Below are 22,009 nucleotides of genomic sequence, written 5' to 3' on the forward strand. Positions count from 1 at the left end.
GTTCGTCCCGTGACAGACAGAGAAAGATCGGCGAGGGGCACGGAGGGCTTTTCGGAAAGGCTGTTTTAATGAGCCACAGATAATGAAATGCTATTTCAGAGCTCGGTGGTCGAATCGCCGTCTCAGAAACTTGTGTGACTCATTGATCTGTTTGTGCTTTTCTCATTTACAAAATAAACATCTATTTCTTTCCCCGCCAATGCGGATCAAACTCGACTTATACAGCCTAATAAAGCTCCCTGCATGAGATGTGTGTTTTAGGCCCTTTTTTTAATTGGAGAGAAAGAGTGTCTGGGTCTATTTGTGGTGTGGCGCAATGTTGAAAATGCCAGCTGTCATGCATCAAAGCCCTGCTGGAACAAACTGTTTTGCGGCTTGTCCCTGCAACTTGTTGAAATACAATTACTATCTTATACATTATACGCGTACCCCTTTTATCATTTCAATAAAATCGAGCTTTACAGTTTCAGATTATATTCCATGCGATCCGCCATCGTACCGTACGCTATATGTTAAGAAGATAACATCGTGAAAATGTTTGCACAGACGGTCAAATTAGGTTTTTGACTCTCGGGGGGACGAATCCGTCAAACCCGCCGGAGTTATGATTGACAGCTGTGGCTGCTCCGGCGAGCCTTCAGCCAAGCCCCAGCGCATAAGGCATGCCCGACAAGTCTACGTACATCTGGGGCTCAAGCCGCGGCACCCTCCCGCCCACCCCCCCCCCTTCCGCACCCCTCCTTGCTCCCTGCAGGCAGAAAGACCGAGGGACAAGAGGAGGAACAGGGCGTGAGGTCGGGCCTCATAGGGCTCGAAGGGAAGCATTCAAAGCCAGCTGGTCTGGCTTTGAGGTGAATCAATGGGCAGGGTGAAACAAAGGCAGCTGAAAGAGCGGGAAGACGCGCAGACAGAGGAAAGACTTACAGACGGTCAAGGGGGAGGAGGAGCGGCGCAGATTGGAACGGCAGATTCTGTCCGGGAACAATAAACAGGTGAGAATACAGGTGTCAGGAGAAGTCTTGACTCCCCATACATGGAACCGGGGCTTGACAGTCAGTTAAAAATGCTCTCTCGTTCAAGGCGTATTTTTAAATCGGGTACCGTGCCGGATTTTATTTCATTTTTTTTCGAAAAGAAGCCGCCACATTCAGAGTAATAATGCCCAAGTGACCTCTTCTATGCTGATATTGCCATGACATCAGTCGTACCTTGGCCAGCGTCACAGCGGCTGCCATCTCTCAGGGAGGATATTGAAGTGCTTGCCAACAGAAAAGAGCTTCTCGCTGAGAGCGGGTTCAAAAGGAACCACTGCACTTTAGTGATGGAGTGCACGGCTATTGTTTAACACGTAGCAATACACGGGAAACAGTGCATGAGCTTCGAGTGTCACGACCGCGGTTTGAGTCACTCGCCGTGACTTTCCCCGCTGTTTCTGCAAATATATATTTGGAAAAGACGGTTGAGTGAAAAAAATGATAATTATTAAGGATCCCACCAAACGGAGTTTTTAACTATGTCTCCGCCTTGCGGGTGACGGGTTGCGACAATTTAAACACCAAATCCTATTCAATTAGCACGCTGATGGACGGACCGTATTCGCTTTGGGGAACATTTGATAAATGAAACCGTGCTTGAAGAGATTATCTGGGGTCATGAATTTGATGTTTCTTACTGTTTTGTTTTCCCTGTGTTTTCTCATGCATAATTTTGAGCAGCTAATGCAAAAGACAGCATGCATGTCATATGGAGTGTATACATACACACACACACACTAACTATGAGTGTGTGTATATAATGTGAAGAAGGCGGATGCAACTACAGGAAGAGAGCGTTTCGCTCGCGGGCTTTGAGCCATGACCAAGAAAACGCACATATGTCCATTAATTCAAAGGAGGTTCTCGGGTCCGATTCCACCTCTTTATTTTTAACTCCTGCGATCCGTAAAAGAATAGCCCTGCAGAAGATGCAATTAAAACAAAATTCCTCGTTATGTTTTTCTGGACATTTCAACAGCCTCTCATTTCATTCTCTGTCCAATACAAGCCTCTGTGCCCTTAAGGGCCCCTCCCACTTTATTCAAACTGCCCAACTTCAAGATGGCCAGGGGGCAGCAATGCTGTACTTCATGAACATTGACGCCTCTCAAACTGGGTTAGACATCAATGTGTATGACAAAGAACATCTACGTACATTTTTGCCTCTGAATTTACCCAAAGAGATTATATAGTGTAACATAGCAAGTATAATCAGCTTAATGTAAAATTCTCCAGACTCCTGCTGCTGATCTAATCACATGAGAACATGAGGGAGACAAATAAATTGGCAAATAAATAGATAACGGAGTTGCTAGAGCTACAAATGTATAGCTGCAACAGCCACCAGCAGCCCTATGCTGGAGTTCTGTACTCTGGGATTAGTTTTAATCATTAATTCAAAGATGGGACGCATTAAATATGCACATCTGACATGGTAACAGACCAGAGATAGTGTAAAAATATGGGGCAAAATTATATATACATTCCTTTTAGCACTATGCTGAAATTCAACAATGTGAAACTAAGAGACTCTAAAATAACATCTATAAAATTAATAAGGCTGTGCACACCACTGTGGAACCTCCGGGAGCGGGATTAATCGTTCGGGTCGTAAGAAAAGGGAATTCTTGTCCTAATTGTCCACAAAAAAAAAACAAAGTAAAATAAAACAATTCATAATGGCCTCGAACCTCTCTTTAACTGGCGCCTACAGCTGAAACTTCATTGGATGGAAAACTAAAACGTTAAAGGAGCAATCTCACTACAGTTTACAACCGACTGAAGGACAACGTATTTATGGCGGTGTCTGTATACACGCAAACTTTTCGGGAGACATAACGTGGGGCACTTCTGTCGATTTGCTGTATTTTTGTGGGGACGTCAGAATCAGAATCTCTGAAATCGCCAAATGTACAATGCACAGAGGAATGTGACGCTGTATGACGGCGCTCCATTGCAGGAAATTTAAAATCAGAAAATAAGTTCTGAGAGGATGAAATGTTAACTTAGCACTTACTAGCAATAACTCAAAAATCAAATAAAAATAAACATGAAAAAGGTCAACTTTAAGCCTGGTCTCAACCCGTTGCCTGCAAATGCAAGTGAAAACAGGCACCACACCTCCGTTGATCCCTCCGTACACGTGACACGTTCATCTGCGACTCCGCTCAGTCCCGCCCCCGCGCTCCTATTGGCTGCTCGGCGGGCGCTGCGGGCGCTAATTGGACGAGCGAACCCGCCCGTCAAATCAAATTCCGTTTCTGTTGTCTTAGAGATGTGACGTCAAATGAATCTAATGTGATGGGGCTGACCGAGTAATTTGGGAAAGTAGTTGTAAAAATTAGAAATCTAGCTTGACGTTAAACAAGTGATTTTACTTCAGTCACTGTTTTTTTTTTGTTACCTTGTCAACCAACAAACCGAGCTGAAAGTATCCGCACCATATTTAAACAAAACAAACAAACTAATGTTTACGTACGGTCGCTAAAATACGTGACGCGCACATAAACACCCCGGAAAACAAAGCTTCTCGCATGTATCCGTGGGCTCTTAGTTTCCAACATAAACACATAAGAGTTTAGTTAAACTGCACGGGAGAGAAAGGGAAGGAAAGAGAGAGAGAAAGAGAGAGAGAGAGAGAGAGAGAGAGAGAGAGTGGCTCGTCAGATGAGGGGAGGAGTCTCTCACTGACAAGAGGGAGACTGGCTTTTCTGAGTTTGTCAGCTCCCCCTAAAATAGCAGTCGGCGTGTAAATGTGAACCGAAATTACGTTTATCCACTGGAGCCACCGATATAGAGTGTCTATATACAGCGGCTGACTCGGGAGTAAAGGTGAGTAACGGAAATAGAAACAATAATGTTGCGGTGCGCGGCAGCGGCGGCTACGGCGAGTGAGAGTAACGTTAGAAAAGCGCAAGAGGGAGGCGTAGAGTGAATTTGGGAGACGTTGAAAGTACATCAACTTAATCTCACCCCTTCGTCCGACACTCGAGGAAGCGACAGGAACGCTGGGGTGGAAACGTTTTTTTTTTTTTTTATTGAAATAAACAGAGAAATGGACAAATTAGCCGTTAGCGTTAGCCGTTTAATGACGTCTTTCCCCCACCAGTGTTAAAGGATGGAGTCAGTCGCGCGCGCCCGCGGATAGCAATAATAGCGGGGGAAACTTTTTCTTTCTTTTTTTTTCTTTATATATCACGGTTTAAAAAAAAAAAGAAGGTCGTTTTTAATATCAGATTTAATACAAATTCTTCTTTAGGGTCCGCTAATTCCACACTGCCCGTGGGGAGTTTGCGTTTCGACAAAAAGTGTGACATGTCAGACCATACTTGGTAAAAATCAAAACAAAAACGGGCGCGTATTGGAGTAAACAAGTAGTAAATGTCTATGAGCAGAATTGTTACTCATAATTGTATGAATTATAAAATATGCCACCCTTTCATCGAAGTTGCAAGTATTTATCTATTTTTTTTCCTTTTTTTTTTTTTTTTTTGCAAGAGCAACTTTTTTTGTTTATTTTTTAATTTTTTTTTTTCCATTTCTTTTTTGGTTGATCTCGTTATTTGTTTGGATCAAGATGGTGCTCGTCTCACTTTGTCATCCCACGGTTGCATTTCCAAGTTGACACTCGTCCTGTCCAAGTGTCTGCCGTTGCAGGCGGTGGTAGTTCCACAAGAGGAGGTCTTAAATGCTCAAAACAACGATGTGCATGACATCAGGCTGCATTCAAACCCCGTTACTCGGGAATTAACTGTTTAAACCTGGTCATCGTCTTGATATAAAGAAGCCGAAATCCCGTCATGATAGTTTGGCCTTTTGAGGCGAAGAGACGGTAAAAGCTGACATTTCGGTGGGGAAAAACAGAGCGAGGTAATGTTTTTCTTTAAAGTCTGTCTTGTATGAGCGGAGCAGTTGACATCTCTACCTCTTATGTGAAGTGACAGGCTCTGGGACAGTGAACAGTGCATTCGAGATGAGCTCCATGGATGGTTCTGTAACAGACACTAGGAGCTGATGGCTCTTGGCATTAACCCTTGACCAGCCTGGACAAAGACCAGCTGTAACCTGACCTGCCCTGATAACTGTACTTGAGGCACCCTTAAATGTAAAAATGAATAGGAATTTGCTGCTTTTAGCAATGTATTATGAAACCTATTTACCCACGAACCTTTTTTGAAGGCGGTAAAAAAAAAATCTTCGGGTCGAGCTGACATGTCTCATTTGTAAAATGAATTGTGCAGATGCAGTCCACCCTTATTTTTGAAGCAGCAGGGAACCCGTAATATTTATGAGCATCCATAATCAGTGTGAATTTAATAGTGTTGACACATATTTAAAAATTTATTACGGATTGCCTCAGCCCCAACTGTAAATATTTTACCGTTTGAGAACATCCCTCGGTGATCATAAGCTGTGTTTCCATTAACAAATTTTTATGCCCGTGTGGAATGATTTCAAAGGACAAGATTGACGTATAACGTCAAAATACCGATCTTGTTTTCTCAGAAAAAGTTTATGCAATTGTCGGAGGTGGTTTTTGCCTGAAAAGAAGTTAATGTCCGTAATAGAACAATCACTGTTCTCTCGGAATGTAGTCTGACGTAGCGGTCTTCTAACTTTCAGAAGTGATTAGCTGTTTATACTTCAAGAGGAAGAAGAAGAAGAAGAAGAAGAAGAAGAAGAAGAAGAAGAAGAAGAAGATAAAGGCTGTCACGGTCTCCCGGGACATTTTGAGACAATGTGGTCAATTCTGAGAAATAAATCAAAGTTTTGTTCGAGCGAGACATGTTTACATAAACATAAGCTACTGTTTTTTCCACGACTACGAGTGAACCCGGGCTAAAGCCAAAGACCGAAGATGCTAGCGCCGCCAGCTGCTTCGATCGAATAATCCGATCCTGATATTCGTAAAGCGCGGATAGGCGAAAGAATGAAGTTAGCGTGAAGCATGAAGTTGTTCGGACGGTCATTACAAGTATGCGATGCATTTGAAAGCATTTCACGAAAATGTACCTTTTGAATTTTTTTTCACTAGCTTTTTCTAGTTTTTCCTCTTCTTTGTTTGTTTGTCCATTGCGAAAACATTTTAAAAAGACAAATAGCTGACAAATCTGGCAGCCATGTGTGAAAATAGGTGGAGAGAAACTGCTTACACAGCATAACAACCTGTTTAATGTTGTGGCAAGTCTTGATTTGGGTGAAAACGGGCATTGTACTTCTTTAGCCTATGCTGAGGTACACGCTATAATCACAGCCCCTCTACAACATCGCGTTCACTAATGCAGTTATTAAAAGGTACGAGTTCAGCAGTGGGATTAAGCCGACGTGTTTTTTCCTTCGTTCCATTTTATATTACTGCAATTCTGATGGCATGTACATTACCATGTACAATACCAGCTGGTTGCCAGTGATTTCAAAAGCAAAGCAGTAAAGCACTCTCCAATCTGAAGTCATTAGCTTCCGTGCTGCCCCGGGTCTTGCCAGTAATGGGCCTTGTTGCTCATGATCCACATCACGTGAGCTTTTATGTGTCATGTGTGGATGAGGGATTCTTTCAACACCACTGAAATGAATCTCATTTGAACAATTTATGTCATATATTAGTCAATGGAATGAATACGATATCAGCGGAGACGCAGATATTGCCGTCGTAAATGTCTTTCTCACTCATGCATTTATCCTCGGAGACCCCGAATGTTCTGCCTCTGCCATTACACAAATTCTCAGATAATATGACTTCGATTCCGCCATGTATCATTTGATCGAGGGTGGGATGACATAGAGTGCGAGATAGATGGCAGATATTCCACGATGAGTACATCTGTTTATTAAACGTTTAAGCTTTATTACATGTTGTGTTTGTGTGCCCCAGTTGTCTGTGCAAATGTGCATTAGTATGTGTCAGCGTCTTTGCAGTTCACTGTGGAAAGGGAGAAATGAGAGGTGGTGATGGTGTGAGGAATGGGCAGCTGCAGCATCTTTTACTGCACTCTTCATCCCACTTCAATCTCAGTTTTTCAGCTTCTCCTTCCAGGAGAAATGTGGAGTGTGTGGGTGAGTCGGATCTGCAATTAACGCCGGTTGTCAGAAAGAGAATGCTGGCGTTTACACGATGCCTCTGAATCACTGAGTGAAATTCTTTCTCCTCCACTCCTCTCCTCCTAGGACATTTTTCCAAGGAGGACAAAACACCAGAAAGCTGAAAGCCAGGGGTGCACTGAATAAAAAATGAGACATAGAAGCCACATATTCTGCGTCCAATAAAAAGGGTAGCATGATTTTGTTTTTGAAGGGAGAGCTTCTCAAATTGCCCCAAGAGTTACAGCAGTTTAACATGTTTTCAGAAGATTTGTGAATCACTTTTCAACCGTGCCGTAGTTTATACTGCCTTGTTCATTTCGTGAACAGTACAAACCTCCGCGTGAGGTTTTACGTCTTGTCTCTCACATCCATTTGTACTCGGTTCGAGCTCAGTTTAGTTTTCGGACGTTTCGGTTTTGTTCGGCTTATTTGGCACATCTATTATTACGGAGTTACTAAAACGTTGCGATGAGTTTATTAGTTAGCAGAACAGACACATTTTCTTCTTTGGCCACAGATACTTCTTCAAACCTCAAGCATACTTGTGCTGGTGCTTTTTTTTCTTTTTCTTTCTTTTTTTTTTAGGATCATGAGAAAACACAAGATCATGACAACATGCAAGATCACTCACTAAGCATTCAGCTCTGCCTTTGATTATCAAGAGCATCTTGGAAACATGATTCATTGTTTATTGGAGCTCCATCATCAATATGGAGATTCCAGCGTTCTCCTGTGAGACCTGGAGGTCAGATGCAGAATCTTGAGCCTAGTAGATAATGTTTTAGACCGCAGTTAGCTGTAGACAAAAACTTGTACACCTTGTTTTGGTAAACAAAAAAAAAAAATCAACCTAATAACATGTATACGTTAAACACATTTCATTACAGTCTCTAGACAGTTTATAAATATTCATACATTAAAGCGTTTCGCAAAGAAATTGTACGTTTTATTTTTAAAAACAAATTAATTTTTTTTTTTTTGAGTTTTCTGTTTGGTTAATCCTAAACAGGTCATTCTTTGTGGCCGTAGTGTTTGCATGTCTTGTCCTAATTAAACAGGAAATGATCATACTTTGTGATTATTCGTGAATTAGGCCAGAATACAGCTTATATCAGGGGTGGGCAATTATTTTGGCTGTCGGGCCACATTTCTTAATCTCTAATTTTTATGAGCGGGCCAACTTGTTATCATGTAAATTGAACAAAATGAAAATTGCACTTCAAATATTTAATTTTTTGGCATTTTATTTCAACTTTAAAATCATTAGTACTGACACTATTTTGTATGTAATCATCCATACAAAATTGAACAAAAGGAAAAAAAAAGGAGTTTCTAAATTCAATATTGCTTGAAAATACTTATTAAAATATTCAAACAAAGTAGTTTGGCAGGCCGGATAAAAAAAAGCAAAACGGGCCGAATTTGGCTCTGGCTTATCTTGTTTTTATGACAGAATATGAAAGGGGCAGCTTGGCTCAGGGGGTCAGGGCGGTCATCTTGGAAAGCCAACATTCCTGGTTCGATTCCCGCACTCCCGAGTGTTGTCGAGCAAGACGCCGAACCCCAAATCGCTCCCCTGGCGCTGATCAGCGGCTGCCCACAGCTCGCGGTTCTTCCACGATGGCTTAAACGTGGTGGTCACTCAGTTTCCTTGGGATCAATAAAAAAAAAATTCTTAATTAAAATGAAGCTGTCCACAATCTCTTATGCTAATTGCAACAATACTTCATTTTTAAAGGATCTTTTTGCTTTTAATTCTTTCAAGTCAGAGTAACATCAAATGGAATATGTGTTTATCTACCTCTCTGGCCAGTAGAAACTCTTTTAATAGCCAGTTGTAAGCTCAGGGGGTGAATGTATTACTTGCTGAGGCACTGTTTGTATAGCAAGACAGCTAGCAGTGACCTTTCAACTGTCCTGCCCTTGACTGAGACCTCTGGTGGTAAGCCACCGTGTTTGGCTCACTCAGCACATGAGCTGCTGCTGAGCAGGGCAGAGCAGCTTACGGCCGCACCATCTTTTCCTGTCTCCTCTGGTCTTCCAAATGAGGCCTGACCGGAGGTCCCCACACCTCGTCCACCTGGACCATATAGGAGAATCAGTGGGAAGATCCTCCAGCAGAGCCGCGCTCTAAATCTGCCGTTAATCTGCTTTCGCCGTCGCCACCCGAGCCTGTGCGCTCGAGTCAGTAGCCAAACTAGATGCATTTGCATACAAACAAACAGGATATAAGCTAAATGTAAAATGTAATCGTGACTAAAGTAACATCATGGTTTGTATTACGTTTTGGTTTCCGTGTCCGCCAGGCACCGTTTGTCATTTCTGCATCCTTTGGTTTGTCTCTCAACTCGGTTCAGGTTACCTGGTTCAGTCCCTTGAAATATTCACACATGCGCTCTGTGGTTTGGAGGGTAGATTGTGGACACGTGGCGAATAGAGGTGACGACTTTGAGAAGTTGAGTCATTTAACACCTTCCTAAGATGCCACCTCTTTTCTTCGTCAGTCTGGATTGCAAATAGACCACAGAAGCAAAATGTGCATTGTTTGGAAAATGAGCGGGTCTCACTTAGGGGACAGAAACCCCCAGATGTGTCAGTACTGTGGTTGGGTTAGTCATTATTTTCTTGCTTCTCTTCTGAGTATTGTTTACAACAACATCCATTTCCCACCATTGAGACGAAAGAGCTGCCTTTGTGTCTTTGCTGCACAATATTGTAGTAATGTTATTCATTTGAATCATATTAAAAACTGTTAGCATGTATAACCCGATAGTTGAAAAGGAAGTTAAGAAAGACATCTATTTGCTGAGTTGCATTTTAACTGAATTTTAATGAGACTTTAAAAAACATAAATCAAAGGAATATATTATAATCTAATTTACTAGATCAAAAGATCTCCCATGATTGCTAATATACCCCACTGTATTGAATTCCTGATGCTCTACTGTAGATCTTAAAAAGCATCTCACGCTAGAGATTTAACTTCTCTTGCTTTGTATTGAGCCGATGAAGAACAAGCATTGTGCACAAAGAATTGAATTATTTGAAAAGTGAACTTTTTTCAAAGTCTGAACGAACTGTGAAGATATTGTTTGCAGAGTTGTCGTGAATCCAAATATAGGAAAGCTGAGACATCACTCGCATCAACCTCGTCGCCATTTAATCTAGCTTACCGTTACGGCACCCATGACGGCGATAAGTAGAGTCCGTAAAAAGTGTTTATCAATAGTCGGCATCGTAAATACAGCTGGGAGATCCTGCTGTCGCTTCTTGCCGCTCGCCCATTTGACAGAGCCCAGCGGCTGCTGCAGGAGTTGGAGCCCCCGCTGCTCGACCGGCCCCTGGTCCAGATGCAGGAAGGGGGCCCGACGTGTGATATCCTTGTTATTTGTCTGTCTGAGAAGCCTGTGAACCAGGACAGGGCAGGTGGGGGTTGTAATTCCTCCCATTATTCTGCAGCACGCATCAGCCAAATGAACAGGGAAGGGAAATCCCTCCCAGTTCATGTGGATTTTTTTTTTTTTTTTTTTTGTCAAAGCCAGGTTTACAAACTAAATATCCTTTTGAACAAACCCTACAATACGCTTATTAAGGATATTGGTTGGAGCTGCCGCTTTCGTAGCACCTCTTAATATCGCGGCCATTCGTGTCATGTTGGGTCAGCGAGCAGTTTGTGCCTCCGCTCGCTTATCGTCTCCCAACATCCTAGTTTATGTCAAATTGTCTTTCTTGACTTTGTATTCCCCTTCTCTTCGGCTTCTGTCCGCGGTTCAATCGGCGGAGATTTTCACAACACTGTTCGCTCCTGAGACTTAAGAAAAGAGTTTGCAGAAAAGATTGGTGGTGAGGCGAGCAGCAAGGCCTGTGGGGGTCTCTCTCTTTTATCACAGTGTTTGGACACACTGTTCATGTGACAGAGAGCACACATCATCTGATTTGGGAAAGACCGGCCTGTAGCAGAAGACCTTCCCTCACAGTATTTTCGTATCGGATTTTGCAAATTTATACCCATAAAACCTTTTTTTTTTTTTTTTTTTTTTTTTTAGCCGAAAAATGACATTCTCATACCATACTGATGAATGTTAAACTATGTAGTTTAGAGCAACAGATTATTCAAACAAACATTTGCAACGTTCCAAAAAGAAAAAAAAAAAAATGAAGTCACAGACTTGTTTTCTGTTAGCTTATCTTTGACAAGTTTTATTGTCATCTCCAATGTCTGTATGTATTTGATGAGCTGTTTAAACAGAATAAAATGAGGGGGCTTGTATGGCTGTTTGAGATTACTGTCAGACTTACTCGTCCATGTAAAAATTCAAACAAAACAGGAAAAAAATAAAATCAATGCTAGTTTAGCTAGCCCTCTTTCAGTGTTGATATGACTCATGGCCATCCTCACTGCCCAGATTGCATAAACCTTTTATGTAATGGAACACTGTGGGAAAGAGGCATTGAGTGGAAGATAAAAACGGGAAGAGAAAATCAAATATTTATTCCAAGCCTTTCACTTTATTCCCATTAAAATGAGGCATTCTCTCAAGGCGCATAGTAACTATAATCTTAAACAATACGGACTACATGTACCTTATTTACCAACAACTGTTTGCTCTCCACAGCACTTCCTATTTATCTTTGAGAAAAAAAAAAACCTGCCCGTTGATCATCAAACGCTGTGGGAGTAGTGAATATCTTGAATCTGAATGTCTAATCTGGACCCTCAGTGTTTCCGAAGATGTGTTGGGATCGGGTAAACGCTCTGCTGCTGCTGCTGCTGAGACACATTATGCATGACGTCTCTAATATCCTTACACTGTGGATTCCCCCTGGAGGAAGATCTTGGTTCATCTTTGCTGTTTACCATTTCTGGGTTGCAGTCTGTGCAACATCAAAAGGCTGCCATGGCACTTAACACAGCTTGCAGGGTTCCTGGGAGGCTGGGGACTGATTCTCCCTATGGTATTGGCATTATTATTGTTCCCTGATGAGAATTCCATCTGATGATAAACAACCATGCAAATGGACTCATCCCGTACCAGACCACCGCGCCAAACTGCAATGCCATGCAAATTTATAAACCTGTAGGACCATGCATGGATTATCTTTCCAGCATGTGCCTAAATTCATGAGGGTTTTCTTTTTTTCTGTTTTGTTTTGTTGATGTTTTTCAACTTCTCACTCTTTCAGTCTTCTGCAAAGAAGCAAAAGATAATGGAAAAATAAAACGAGTGTCACCGAGAAATATATGGTTTTCAGCGAGAGCTAAGTGTGACACAATGCTGATCCGTAAAGACTGTTGAATTCTGATGTTGTATCATGTCAAGACACTGACTTGTTAAGCTGACACTCTGTCATAGGGGATGCTGGTGATTGAGGGCTTTTGCTCAGAGACAAAGTGTGTTAAACCATTGGCATTAATATGAAGTGAGTAGTTAGCTATTAGTCTGTCAATTGCATTTTACAGATATAGCATGACATAGCGTTGAATGACTCATTAGAAATTATTTTCCGAGGGTCAAGAGGCTAACTTAATAGAGGTACCGAGGCATGAAAAGTTTGTTTTGTGTAGCAAGGCAATTAAGCGTGCGGGACAAAATACGTCTGAAAACATGAAGACCAGGTGTTACGGAAAAACGCTGTAAGAATGTAAAAGGACAAATTCGGGTTCAACATAAAGCAAGAACAAGCCAAGACAGGATGAAACTGGTGTTGGATACAAAAATAAAAGTTTGAGTTGAAAAAAAAAAAAGAAAAAAAAACAAAATCTCTGTAATGCAAGAAATGAATCAGTGCCTTTATATTTAGTTTAATGCAAAGCAGCGGTAAACACAGAGATCTTCTGCCTGGATTTAAAAGAGCAGAGATTTGCAGCAGATCTTCTGTTTTCTGGAACTTTGTTTTCAAGATACGTGGAGCATAAAAACTCAATGCTGCCTCTCCATGTTTGGTGTTGAGTCCGGGAACAAAAAGCAGACCTGTCCCGAACGACCTGAGGGGTCTGGACAGCTCATAATGTACCAGCAGATCTGAAATTTATTTTGGCCCTAAACCATTCACTGCTCAATAAACCAACAGCACTATTTTGAATTACATTCTTTGATAAGACAGTTAGTCGGTGAACAGACCTTAAAAGTGGAGTGATGTTATCCACTCTCTCTGTCTTAGTCGAGAAGACTTCAGAAGCGGTCGGGAAAGCCGGAAAGGTCATTTATTACTGTATTCCATCGTATGAGAAGATAAATGCTTGGACATCTTTTCAAATCATGCGGAGACAATTTCATTTTAAGTTTAATTCACACCTAATGGTTTAAATATGTCCGTTCAAAGGCCAGCCTTTTTCTAAACCCCATTTTGTCCTGCTCTGTGTGATTTTTTTTTTTTTTTTTTTTTTTTTTTTCAACATTACGTATTGAATTTTAGCACTGACTTGACTCAAAATAATTCTTCAGCGTGAGCAATTAAGTAGATATTAAAAGATTAAAACTCCAGTAGGACTCCAGCACCAGTATTTCCCTCTCATGTATTACCAAAATATTTTTTAGCCAAACCTCAATTTTCTAAAATATTTGAAAATCCCCAGTGTTTTTTAATAACACTTACAAATGGCCTTAAGGTATTTTTATAGTCTTCAACACATGGAAAAACTTCAATTGCCACATTATTAAAATGATTTATCAGCTAAAATCCCCAAAATGAATATTATTTAAAGATAGAAATAATACATATCTTGGGTTCCAGTACCAAGTAAATGCTCATTTGATTCTGAAAGAATTCCCAGTGTCTTCTTCCTTTGACAAAAACATGTTGTGGTGGCTGGAACACGCTAGACACTTGGTACGTGCACGGCTTCCAGTGAATATTTATATTTGTCATGGGTCTCGTGCATCCAGTGGGGAAATTGCAGTGTTAAGATTCGCTCCTCCTTGCATGTCGATCACATTCTCGGCAATTCGGGCGAAAGACTCGACGTGTGACATAGGATGTGAGATTTTTGTCACAGCATGCGGCCTCGATGAGGCGGTGAAATCTAATGTTTCACCAGGAAACAGAACGCGGTCGTAACTTGATTCGAAACGGCGAGATCCGTTTTCGAACTTGAGACGCTCGATTTAAAAAGTCCCGGCTCGGAAACATCGGCAGGCGCCACCCAATGGAGACACGCGGTTCTCGCTGGGTTGTTTTCAGCACTTTCTTCTAGCTCCGCCGAGGAGAAAACACCTCGGTCTGACCACGGCGCAGACAGATATCGTGAGGTTTGCCCTCCTTTTTTTTTTTTGTGGTAACACAGTTACTACTGCACACGCCAACATGTCTTGGTATGGGGGCCACGTCACTGCTTCCTGCAGCTTTCATTTGTGATATAAATCCAGGAACGGTATGCATTTTCATTCGTCGATGCTCGTACTTTTAGATGAGAGATGAGAACAACTTTATTTATCCCGAAGGAAATTGTCGTGCCAGAGTTTCGAGCAAAAACATAACAGTAATAGATAATAGTAGGAAGGAGGGAGAATAAGAAATACAATGAAATATAAATTGTCAAGGTTAAGGCTATCAAGTGTTTTAAGGTCTTAAGTACAAAGATTTGAAGATTCCCTTGCGGCTGAGGGAAGAGGAATTAAAAAGTCTGATTAAAGGTCAGCAAAAACCGAAAGTCGGTCACCGTTATGAGATGGCTGTCTAGATGGCTAGAAATGTAGTTTTTGTCAAAATCAGATGCTTGGATTTTTGACCGAAACGGCACGAGAACCGGAAAGTGGGTCGACCGGGGCTCTATGCAAACTATACGTCGGCGGGTTCTCATTTGCATTCATTTTTAATGAGACATAATTTATCACCCTCCACATGCATCTTAGAAGTTATCATTACTTTCTGCGTCCACGAAAGTTTCACTCAAATGCACATCAAGGGATTTACCTTGAGAAGGAGAGTAGCTTTTCTACATGAAATGGATATAACTGTTAGCAGAGGGTCATCTCTTTATCCTTGAGAAACTGAGAATCCATTCATTGGCTGGGCTTGAGAACCTGACTGACGCAAATGGATCATTGGGAATAGAAGTGTCCCAGCAGTAATTATGTTACAACGCCGCTGCCACACACTACCACAGAGGTGGGATGGGATGGGCGCGGGATGCTTCTTTTAGTCTTGTTTCCCTTACATATTTCCACTTAGTTAACACAGTCATACTGTCTTCTTTCCCTCCCTCTTTTCAGTCACCGCCCGCCCCCTTCCCTCTTGTTTTCTTTCTGTCTCTATTGTACTCACACAGGCTATCAAATCCAAACACATGCGAAGAGCGGTGGAAAGTTTCTGACTAACGTCTGCGTGAACTTCTCTTTTTCCCGGTTAAGCGAGTCTTAAAGCGAGGGAAAAAGTTGGTTGCCGATCGTGTCACCTATTTGTCAGTGTTGTCTTCCTGGCCTCTATAAATCCCTGTCGCCTGTTTCATTTTTGTTCCCCTACCCAAGGCTCTGTGGTACTAAGTCAGTTAAAAAAGAGACATGAAATTAATGTAGTGTCGTTTTCTCATGAAACCCCAAGGCACTTTGTCAAAGTCACCTTGCATAGTCCTCTCATCCCCTGACAGTACTGTGAGAGTGAGATGGAGGATGTCTGTCTGGTAATGCTGTCAGCATATGATGTCCTTTGGTTATCGGTTGTTCTATCCACTCATCATCTTTCACCGGTAGATTGGATACATGTACAGTATTTATCCGAAGACATCATTTCCCCGCAGCTGGCTTCATAATACGGCCAAGAGTTAAACAATTTATTCCAGAGGCGCAACTCATCCTGTGGGGTTTTCCTCGCCGTTTGATGTCATTTTGGAGGTGATAAGTAGCTTTCCGTCTCCCGGTCCCCGTCTTACAGCACCGTCAACCAGCCCGAGCAAGGTGCTAGCAGCGCGGAGGATTGTTTGAACTTGCATTGATCCAGTGAGGGATTACAGCTGGGTCATCGGAGAGTTGGACTGAGCTACCAGTCATCAGGGCAGATTAACCACTCGCTGTCTGCTTGGCTGCCATTTGGGCGGAAGCTCTGTCTGCTCGCCTCGTCTCGCTCCCCGCCTCCTTGTGAACAATACTTCTGTGTTCCTTACCAAATCAATGCAATCAAATAATATCATGGAGTAGTTATTTCTCAATTAAAACAAGAAAGATACCGCAGCGATCTTATTTTTGCCGACCTCTGCAGTCAGCGTAATAACATTTGCAGAGTATTATTTTTAAAATCTCGAGAGGTGACAGATTGGGCTTAACGGCACACTTATAACTAAAATAGTCATATGATCATTATTTTAGCTACGTTTTAAAAATGTTATTTAATGTAATCTATTACAAGAAACATCACCCCAAGCGGTGTTTCGGATGAAGCTAAATAGCTGTAGAAAGTCGGCGCTCTGCACACCGCTCGACATCTCCCTACATTTCTCAAATCCTCCCTTTTTTCTCGTTTTTGTTCCCATGCTCTTGTGATAGCTCTTATTAATTATATCTCATTAGTTGCCTTGGAAACTGAGGTGAGGGAATGTATAACATGAGTTCAAAGAAAGTGGGAGAAATAAAAAAAAAAAAGGAAAATCATGTAAAGAAGAACCCCCCCCCCCCCCCCCCACACACACACACACCCTGCCACCAACAAAAAAAAGAAGACTGGATAAAGGTATGGAGAAAGTGGTTGTTGAGGGATCAGCCATATGTCAGATTAGCATCAGGAGACATTAACACTGGTGATGCTGCTGGGGCCCCAATCCCGCCTTTCACTGTTGGAGAGGCAGATAAGCACACTTACAAAAGGGAAAGAGAGAGAGTGTGTGAGAGGTCTGGCTTGCCTCCATTCCCCTCGGGCCAACAGCCCCTTTTTACAGGTACGGCACCTCCTGATGAAAGGGAGAACAAAGAGGTGGATGTTCATTTCTTACCGCGGCGCTGTCCAAGCCCCATTCACGCAAATTGGTAAAACTGGATTTGGGCCGCTTGGCTTTATGTTTCCAACCTGCCCGAAGCGACTCATAATGGAGCCGCGGCGGTGACGAGGGAAGTTTTTCGAAACACCATTCATGGATCGTTTGGCAGAATTTTTTACGTCGGGAATGTCGCACTCGTGCCATCGCGCCGCATTTCAAATGTTCCTATTCGTTTATTTATTTTTTTGGCCGTGATTCAGTGTTACGTAACCAGTTGTGTGTTTGAATAACAAGAAAAGGTCTCTGCTAATTGTTAAGTGAGCAGCTGAGTGCAGCCCGTGCATTTCGTCCATGCTGTGTAATGATCCTTCCAGTAAACATAATAAGCACATAAAATGAAGCCACAAGAGATGAGCCTCTGTTGTTGTTTAGTCTCAGTCTAATAGACTGATGGTAATAAGGGGAAAGGATCAGAGGGGTAGGGTGTCCCAAAGGTGGTCCCTCCCTTTGTTCCTCCATTTCTCCCACTCACTTCCCTGCTGAGGGCATGCAGAAGTGCAGATGAATTACAGGAAATGGACAGGCAGGAAGTTGAGCCCTGTCTGCCCAAGGCCTATGATTCAATTCTAAGCCTAACCGGCGGATTCCGCCACAGCCGACCGCGGCCACCCGAGACAATACCGTCCATCCTACTCCGCCGCGCCGCGCCACGCCACGCCACGCCACGCCAGACAGACGTTTCGCAAATGTCCCTAGAAACTCCTCTCAGCGCTGATCTTCAGCAGAAACTCCTTTTCACTTTGTCTTTTTTTTATACGCGCGCTCCGTTTAAGTGAACGGAATTGATCACGCCCGCCGGGAGAGCGGGATCGAGTTTCAAAATAACACGGACCACGTAGAGACTTGACCGTATATCTCGTTACATCATCCGTGCAATAACAACCGCATTAGGCTCGAAGTGAACCGGTCAGAGCTCGTCTCTTATTGGTTAATGGTGGCTCATTTTCAGCGCCGGCAAGTGCAAGATGTAATGCGAATCAATTACGGGCGCAAACGACTAAAAGGAAACAATGTTGAGTTGTGTGTAAATGAGTCGGACCGTCACCGGGCCGCTACGTGTCACCATGTGTTCGACCATATTGCGCGTCTTCAACAGGAAGTAGAGTTAGTTCAGGTGTCGCTGTGTTAAGTGTGCCATTTTGACCCTCAGCCGCGCTGGTGTGATTATTTACTGAGGATGTTTTCTCTTTGAAAACCCCTTGAGGCAAATTTGTCATTTTATGGTATCGTTTGTAAAGAAGGCGGTTTAGCCGGTGTTTTCGAATAACAACTATATTTGCTTCTTTTGAAAATATTAGATACGGATATTTGTACAAAATAAACTATCCAGTAAGCATGTTATTATGATGTTATCAGCCCTTAGGGGATCCTGCACCTCAGTCTGGGAATAACTGACCTAAATCACGTACAGTATTTGGGGCCCACTATAATTATCGGTTATAATTTTTTTTTAATTGTGAACCGAGTTGCCGATACGAGTGTAACCCCTCTTTGATGGCCGAGTCTTGGTTATAAATTTGAGGTTAGAATCAAGTCAGATTGAAGTAATGTAGTTTGTCATTACTGACTCCACACATTGAAAATCACCACCGACTTTTATTTCACGTTTTCTTTTTCTCTACTGTTTGTTTTCTCTTGTGTTGTTACCATCTGACCACGTTGGAGTTTCGCCGTTTATTTCTTTTTTATATATCCTAATTAGTACGTTCGACTCACTTGAGAGTTGGTAGCAAAACTTATTGCAAAGCATCTTGAAACTTTACTGGAGTCCTTTGTGTGACTTTCTTTAGATATGTCAGTCAAGACAATGCCGGCAAATGAATATTTTGTATTTCTGGAGATAAAAATTCTGTTATCTCTGCCAAAGCACATCGTGATATGTTCATCTGCAGTATTAGATTAAATGGATCCTTCAACTTCTGAAAATAAGGTTTTGTCAGTGGGTTGTCTAAACTGTGGACAAACTTTTGATTAATATTGGCATTAAATCTAAAGTGTAGCTCACCTGCAGTCTGATGGCCCTCAGCTTGTCATTTCATATCTGTATAAGAGAAATGTCACGACACAGTCCATTATGCCTCGAGATTTGAACTGTCTCGCTGTGACAGCTCCGCTGCATAAAGACAGCAAGTAAAGTGTGCACGGATGCGCATGTGTGAGTGTCTCAGCGGCGTATGATGTACTGTATTACTGTGAATTTTAATGAGGAAGTCTTCAGCATATTTGACGACCAGATAGTAATTGTAGAAAACGCGTGTAACAACTAACTCCTAACCTTTGCTCAGGTATCATAAAGCTTTCTGTGCCGCTTGATTTTGTAACAAGCTTCGGTAGTTTCCCTGAGAGCAAAAACTTTGACAGTTTTATTTGACTATGTTACAAATTAATTTTGATAAGACCATCATTTTAAGAACCTTTTTTTTTACATTTGATTTAATATTGAAGATCCCAACATATGAGTAAAAGACACAATTTGTCTGATTTGTTTTAGTTTATGCATAGAAGTGTCCTCTTTTTCTCTTTAGAATGGGCCATGTATATTAACCTTTTTCCGTTCACTTTTGTTCAATTTAGCAAAATGTGCAAACATGTATTTATTTTCACTGACGCTGAAATGCATTTGTGGCATAAAACCATTCATCCAACTGTTAGTCAGAATAAGGGCGAACAGATAACGGTACATTATTGGTTTTTGGATGAATTATTCTTTGAAAGATCCCCTGCATAGATGTATTAAGGGATCAATGGTGAATATGGTAATCAACAAATTATACAATCACATGTTTGCATAAACATACAGTGAACGTACAGATTTGAGTCCTTGAAATCCAATATCACAACAATAGCACTTTCAACTTACAAAATATATATTTTATTGCCTGTTTGTATATTGTATAGTTATTTTATTGCCTATCTGTATATTTTATATATATTTTCTATTTTATACAGTTTTATATTTGTATTGTCCAGGACTACAGATGGACGTTAGCTATGAGCTATAATCTGGTACAAACATCTCTGCCTCTGTGCTTAATGTATTTGTACACTGTCCTAATAAACTTCAAAACAACAAACAACAACAACAACAATAAAGTCCTTGTCCCTCATAGCCTTGCACCCAGACCAGTCTTTTGTATGATGGGCAATACATCCACCTTAAAAACAAATCACTTACAGTATTTGCTTTTGCGATAGAAGTGTTTTTCTTACCTCCAGCAGGATTTAGTTAGCAATAGGTAGTTATATGAGTCACTGGGTTTGTCTGTCTGAACTGTTTGCTGGTTGTGCACTGATACTTCTGTTTGTTGCTCAGAAATGTGATCTTTCTTAGCTTGAAGCTGATGACAGACTATCATTTTTTTTAAAACGGTTGAGACCCCGTGTGCTGATATTTTAAAATTTCAAACAACCACTGGCCTCGATAGGTCAGGTCTCCGCATGGTAGTCGTCCGTCACTGAATATCGGGTGGGGATCGGCCTCGAAGTATTGGTGATGTCACGAATGATTCAAATATCAAGCGGCTCTGAGAAATTTGTGAGGGATGAAATAATGTGAAAACAGCCTTCTAATATCAAACTCCTCATTGATCATTCTTCGGAGTAAAGTACAAACATTTAACTGAAGAAAGGAGAAGACAGATCTTTCTGGCTGCTGGGTGGACTTTGATGAAATGTTTTGGGGTGCGTTCTATACTTTCTATAACTGACGCTAGTGCCGCATTTGTTGTAGTTTATGACTTCCCGGCTCAGCTGAACCCCCTGACCCCCCACTAATTTGAACACCACTCCGTCCGCCTGTGTGTGAAATGAAAAAGAGCGTCGTCATTCTCCCTGGACTATTTTGATGTGGTTTGAGGAAATTCTTTGCTCAGGGTTCAGGCGGTAACTTCGGTAGCTCAGACAGCTATGCGTGGGTAGATAGCAAGGTGATCTAAGTGAAGTTTGCCTACAGTGGTGCCTTGAATCAGACAGCCAGACACCATAATGCCAGTCTATCTGTAACCCATAATGACCGTGTAACCATCGGAACGGGTCATTTTCATTTTCAATGCCAATTGAAAGCCATGGCTTACTTGTTTCACCACTGCTGACTGCATCTAATGGCCCGAGTTGTTAACCTTTCTACATTTATACTCGTTGGAAAAATGTAGTTGTTTAGAGTTTTTTTTTTTTTTTTTTTTTTTTATTTCGCTGGCTGTAAGTGATGGATGCGCCTCCAGGGAAGCAGTCGCATCTTTCTTCCAGAGACGCGGGATAGAAAAGACGCGGATGTTCTCAGGGGAACAGTGTGGTCAGAACCAGTGGGCAGGTTACAGGCTCACGTGGGAATAAACCCCCACCCATCTCATCTCCCCGGCTACTCCTCCTGCACGAGAGACTTTCACTACTGTCATCCTCAGACTCGGTGCTCTCTTAATCATCTTAAGAGCGAAGCTGGCATCGGGGTGGTGCGTTTCAGGAAGGGCGAGGAATAGTTTCTGCTTTTTCTGGTGCAAGAGTAGAAAGGTAAATTAAAATTCACTATCAACACATGCGATAAATCATGCATTTTTAAGTTAAACCCGAATGCATTCATGGGTTTCCACAGAACTATCTTGGATTAAAAATTATAATGACAGAAAAAGAGTGAGGGCGTGTGTGTGTTTACGGCTGTGTGAAGTAAAGGGGTACACTGTGATTTCCTAAATAAATCTATTTTAATTCCGTGAAGGGCCATCATACGGCTAGATGATCTAAACTATGTAGATGACGTGTCACAAAAGCTATCAATGAAGACAAAATTGTCCACGCTACCAAACACGTTTCACAAATTGCAGCATAAATAAAAGGACATGTACAGATGTTATCCAGATGTCAAAGCAAGCGAGGCAAAGGCATCTTTTTCACAGTTCTCTGGCGCTCTTCAGTGCTACAACGGCGAGAAAAC

At 41.9% G+C, this 22,009-nt stretch overlaps 1 protein-coding gene across 12 annotated transcripts in view; it reads left to right on the forward strand.

The window, feature by feature from the left end:
• Positions 1 to 773: 773 nt before the first annotated feature.
• The window catches only part of mef2aa (myocyte enhancer factor 2aa), a 65,080-nt gene continuing 43,844 nt past the window's right edge, over positions 774 to 22,009 (forward strand). For 11 of the 12 annotated variants that reach the window (XM_086163864.1, XM_086163856.1, XM_086163858.1 and 8 more), the window contains exon 1: positions 3,712 to 3,866. The gene's annotated coding sequence lies outside the window, so the exon portion shown is untranslated. Of the gene's footprint in view, positions 993 to 3,711; positions 3,867 to 22,009 lie in introns of those variants that run through there. The other variant, XM_086163854.1, reaches the window with a different exon arrangement.

Source organism: Fistularia commersonii, chromosome 17 (genome assembly GCF_037954325.1).
Source record: "Fistularia commersonii isolate RoL2024-O1a breed Wild chromosome 17, RoL_Fcom_v1.0, whole genome shotgun sequence".
Lineage (NCBI taxonomy): Eukaryota > Metazoa > Chordata > Actinopteri > Syngnathiformes > Fistulariidae > Fistularia > Fistularia commersonii.